A 5,981-nucleotide genomic window follows, 5' to 3' on the forward strand; every position below is an offset into this window, starting at 1 on the left:
CAGTAATAACACAGGAATAACACAGGAATAACACATTAATAACACAGTAATAATTCAGTAATAACACAGAAATAACACAGGAATAAATCAGAAATAAAAGAAATAACAGAGGAATAACAGTAATAAGACAGGAACAGTTCAGTAATAACACAGAAATAACACAGTAATAACGCAGTAATAACACAGTAATAACAAAGTAATAACACAGAAATAACAGGAATAACACAGAAATAACACAGGAATAACTCAGTAATAACACAGTAATAACACAGTAATAGCAGAAATAACAGTAATAACACAGGAATAACTCAGTAATAACACAGGAATAACACATTAATAACACAGTAATAACACAGTAATAATTCAGTAATAACGCATTAATAACACAGGAATAACAGAAATTACTCGGGATTAACACATTAATAACAAAGAAATAACACAGTAATAACAAATAACTCAGTAATAACACAGAAATAACACAGTAATAACACAGTAATAACAGCAATAAACAAGGCATAACACAGTAATAACACAGTCATAACACAGGAATAACTGAGTAATAACCCAGGAATAACACAGGCATAACACAGGAATAACGCAGTAATAACACAGGAATAACAAAGTAATAACACAGAAATAACAGGAATAAATCAGTAATAAAATAAATAACAGAGGAATAACAGTAATAAGACAGGAACAATTCAGTAATAACACAGAAAAAAAACAGGAATAACGCATTAATAACACAGGAATAACTCAGTAATAACACAGTAATAACACAGCAATAACACAGTAATAAAGACAGGAATAACACAGTAATAACACAGGAATAACACAGGAATAACTCAGCAATAACAGTAATAACACACTAATAACACAGGAATAACACAGTAATAACACAGGCATAACACAGGAATAACAGAGTAATAACACAGGAATAACACAGGAATAACACATTAATAACACAGTTATAATTCAGTAATAAGACAGGAATAACACAGTAATAACACAGGAATAATACAGGATTAACTCAGTAATAACGCAGTAATAACACCGGAATAAAACAGTAATAACAAAGAAATATCACAGGAATAAATCAGTAATAAAATAAATAACAGAGGAATAACAGTAATAAGACAGGAACAATTCAGTAACACAGAAATAACACAGTAATAACACAGGAATAACACATTAATAACACAGAAATAACACAGGAATAACACAAGCAAAACACAGTAATAACAGAAATAACGCAGTAATACCACAGTAATACCACAGTAATAACACAGTAATAATTCAGTAATAATGCATTAATAACACAGTAATAACACAATAAAACAAAATACTTTTCACGGCACTACATTTCTATCAAGGTCCTCGAAGTACAAAGTCGTTACTATGTAGCAGCTTTGAAAGTCAGTGGGTGATTTTTTTCTTCTCTATAACGTGACTTTCTTTCTTTTTCAGACAGTTTATCAGTAATCACTCTTGTAGGGTAGAGTTGAGTACTTTGTCCGCCTCTGCAGGTGGGCCACACTACAGAATAAACCTTAAATATATACATGCTCACTGACATCCTAAAGATTGGGGTCAGTAAGTCAGTATTTATAAAAAAAAATAAAAAATAAAAGAAATTCATAATTGTATTTAGCAGTGTGTCAGGGAAACATTAAATTGATCAAAAGTGACAGTAAATAAATTTGTAATGTTAAGATTTATATTTAAAATAAATGCTGTTCTTTTCAACAGAAAAAACAAAACACTGTTACATTGTTTGTTTTTTGCAGTCTGCTGTGGAGGATCGCGATATCTATGACGGAGCTTGGTGCGCCGAGTATAAAGACCAGAACGAATGGTTACAGATAGATGCCAAGAAACTCACACGGTTCACAGCAATGATACTACAGGGTCGCAGCTCTATATGGAGGTTCATAGTTCATATCATAATATATTTCTTTACCATAATGCCTTAATTAAAACACATAGTAAATTCCAACAGTAACAATATTCTTTTATTCTGCAGCTTAGACTACGTAGAAACCTTCAAGGTTCAAGTTAGTAATGACACCATTAAATGGAAGCCATGCATGAACGGAACAGAAGAAGTTGATGTTGGTCTTTTTGTTACCAAGTGTAAAAAGAAATTGTCAAAAAAATTGTATACATTCTACACTACCGGTAAAACGTTTGAAATAATATTTTAAGATAAGATTATAAGATTTTTTAATGTTTTTGAAAGGAATCTCTTATGCTCACCAAGGCTTTATTTATATGATGAAAAATACAGTAAAATAGTAATATTGTGAAATATTCCAATTGAATCCTATTTTAACTGATTTAAAATAGTGAAAATAGTGAAAAAATAGTAACATCTAAATTATATTCAAGTCAATTTTATTAAAGTCAAATATATTATTTAATATCACTGAGTCAACCTAAATACAATATTTTATACCAACAAAATTCATCTTTATAAGTAAAATTATGTAGAAATAGCTTTTTAAGGTAACAATTGCAGGTTGCCACTTTTTACAGTGCAGAAAACAGTTCTCGTTTGTAAAAAAAAAAACAAACAAAAAAAAAACAGAGGAAAAAAAAATCATTTATCATGTACCATTTAAGAACAACAGTATTTCTCATTATATGACCCTTTTAGGCATAATTTTGAGGCTGAATTACAGTTTTCCTTTCATTTAACAGAGATAATCTAAAATAAGCCCTGTTTTCCAGACAGTAGGTTGTGTCATTCACTGCTGCTGGTGTATATTAGCCTCAGTATCTTTGTGATATCATTATATCCATTCAGTGTTTCCAGCTGGCACAGGGTGGTTTGTACTAACAGAGGTTGGAGGCAGGCGCTGGCAGTAGTTGGCAGGGTTAAGCGGCTCTTTTGAAAAGAATAGCCTGCCCACTGCGGACTGCACTGTGCCAGCCTCTCGTGTGCCCTCCTTGGGCATAGAATGAGGTGCAGTGCCAGCTGCCACTGGCAAATGTCATTTGGATCGTATCAATAAGATCACTCACCAGAAGTGATCTTGTATGCTAACAGGTGTTTGAGGGGAACAGGGACAGCGAAACGCCAGTCTTGGCCATTTTGCCCGAGCCGGCAGTGGCACAATACATGCGCATTAACCCTCAGACCTGGTTTAAGAATGGGACCATCTGTCTGAGAGCTGAAATTATGGGCTGTGAGCTGCCAGGTATGCCAAACACAAACCTTTCATTCATCTCACATATGGAAGATCTTTCTTTGACATCATGCAGATCCCAGGTCTAAGGAAAACAATGCATTGTTCAAATTAATCAAATTGTTAAGTACAAAAGTAACAATAGACAACTGTGAATTAAATGTGGGCACAGTAATCTTCGTGAATTGTACATTGTGTTTTAAGATCCAAACAATATCTACCCATGGCAAGCTGAGGAAGGCACCAAGGACAAACTGGGATTTCAGACATCATAACTACAAAGAGATGAGGAAGGTGAGGTAGACGGAGGCTTTTCTTGCCTTGTTTTGTTGTTGCTTAGTCGCTATGAAATGGTGAAACCCATTGATATAGTGCAGATAAAAAAAATGATATATCAGACTCATTAAAAGAATTCCTACATATGTATAATGGAGTATATTGTTTTGCTTATTAAAGATAAATAATTATTGTAGATTATATAACACAATTGCTACTTAAAGCCAGCAGCCCTACATGCTAGAACAGTGCACCACAGATTGAGAGAGATGGTCTTTCAGTCAGGCCGCATGATCTAATAACCAGTCCTGGCTAGAAAAAAAAAAAAAAAAAACATTTTTCCTGATTGTCACATCAGGATGTGAGCACTGCCTTGCGGATCACTTGTGGTCAGTCTGACAACTATTATGCAACAGTGTCTACATTAACGCAACCCTGTGGGCAGGTAACAACAAACACATATACAGTGGGTATAGAAAAGAATCACCCCCTTTAAAATAATCAAATTTTGTTGCTTTGCTGCCTGAAATGAAGACGGACACAGTTTTTGTTTTATCCAGCTGTATTTACTCAGTGCAGCTTATAACATTCAAGTGAAAGATATAACACCAACATGTCAGAAAAAAAATATAAAAAAACAGAATCACTGAGTTAGAAAGTATTTTGTGTCAGTATTTTTTTGAGCCACCTTTTGCTTTAATTACAGCCATTAGTCTGTTGGGATTTGTCTCTGTCTCTACTATCTTTGCACATCTAGACTTTGCAATATTTGCCCATTCTTCTTTGCAGAACTGTTCAAGTTCAGTTAAATTTGATGGCGAGCGTTTGTGGACTGCTGTCTTCAAGTCATTCCTCAGATTTTAAATGGGGTTTAAGTCTGGGCTCTGACTAGGCCATGCAAGGACATTCACCTTTTTTTCTCCTTCATCCACTGTTGGGTCAGTTTTTCTGTGTGCTTTGGGTCATTGTCATGTTGGAAGGTAAACCTTCTTCCCATTGACAACTTTCTGGCAGAGGGCAGCCGATTTTCTTCAAGAATTTGATGGTATTTTGCCCCATCCATTTTTCCTTCCATCCTGACAAGTGCTCCAGTCCCTGCTGCAGAGAAACACCCCATAACAGGATATTACCACCTCCATGCTTTACTGTAGTAATGCTGTTATTTGGACGGTGAGCTGTATTGGATTTCCGCCAGAAATATCGTTTGGTGTCGAGGCCAAATAATTAAATTTTAGTCTCATCTGCCTCAGAATCTTCAAGGTGTGTTTTGGCCAAGCTCAGTCGTGACTGCATGTGGCCTTTCTTGAGGAGTGGCTTTTTTCTTGCAACCCTCCCATACAAACCACATTTGTGAAGAATTTGTGATATTGTTGTCACATGCACACAATGACCACTCTTCGTCATAAATACCTGCAACTGCTTCAGAGTTGCTGTAGGCCTCTTAGTAGCCTCTTTGACCAGTTTCCTCCTGGCTCTTTCATCCAGTTTGGAGCGACGTCCTGATCCAGGGAAGGTCTGTGTTGTACCAAATACCTTCCACTTCTCAATAATAGACTTCACTGTGCTTCTAGGCATTGATAAAGCCTTTGAAATTTTTCCATCTCCTGACTTGTGCCTGTCTACAACTTTATCCCGGAGATTTTTTGACAGTGCTTGCCACCCATAGTTGATTGTTTGCATCAGGCACAGCTGTCATACTGTTCAAATATTTGGGGTCGGTATGATTTTTTTATGTTTTTTAAAAATAAGTTTCTTAAGCTCACCAAGGCTGCATTCATTTAATCAAAAATACAGTGAAAAACAGTAATATTGTGAGAAATTATTACAATTTAAAGTAAGTGTTTTCTATTTTAATTTATTTTGAAATGTAAATTATCATTCTGATATGCTTCTCATGAAACATTTATTATTATTATCTTATCATTATAAAACAGTTGTTGCTTCATTTTTTTTGAGGAAAACATGTTTGATGTAATGTGATGTGTCCTTAGAGTACATTATGTAAGAAAAAGCAGTAAAAAAATCATTTGTCTTTCAGCTCATGAAGTCTGTGAATCAGATGTGTCCTGATATCACCTGCATTTACAGCATTGGCAAAAGCTACATGGGCCTTAAACTGTGTGTGATAGAAATCTCAGACAATCCAGGCAAACATGAGCTGGGTGAGTTTGAGTCTCAACACAAGTTAATCTACCACTAACTATATTCTGTGTAATCATGCTTAAACCTGGCTAATATAAATGTATGCAAACATTTACAATAAATCAGAGAAATTTAAAGTTATCGCCTGCTTTAAAAAATAATAATATTTTATTTAAATAATACACATTTTATGGGATAAAATCATAATTTTCTTTATCTCACTTTCAACGTGTTTTAATACGCAGAGCCTTACTGATATATAAACACTTAGTAAAACCTGTTTTGTGAGTAAATTTAAAGAGGTCATATGATGCTGCTAAAAGGAACATTATTTTGTGTATTTGGTGTAATGAAATGTGTTTATGCGGTTTAAGG

General features: G+C 34.5%; 1 pseudogene; it reads left to right on the forward strand.

Moving 5' to 3' along the window:
- The window catches only part of LOC107697606 (probable carboxypeptidase X1), an 18,160-nt pseudogene that overhangs the window by 6,434 nt on the left and 5,745 nt on the right, over nt 1-5,981 (forward strand).

This window comes from Sinocyclocheilus anshuiensis, unplaced genomic scaffold (genome assembly GCF_001515605.1).
Source record: "Sinocyclocheilus anshuiensis isolate Anshui unplaced genomic scaffold, SAMN03320099.WGS_v1.1 scaffold1364, whole genome shotgun sequence".
Classification (NCBI taxonomy): Eukaryota; Metazoa; Chordata; class Actinopteri; order Cypriniformes; family Cyprinidae; genus Sinocyclocheilus; species Sinocyclocheilus anshuiensis.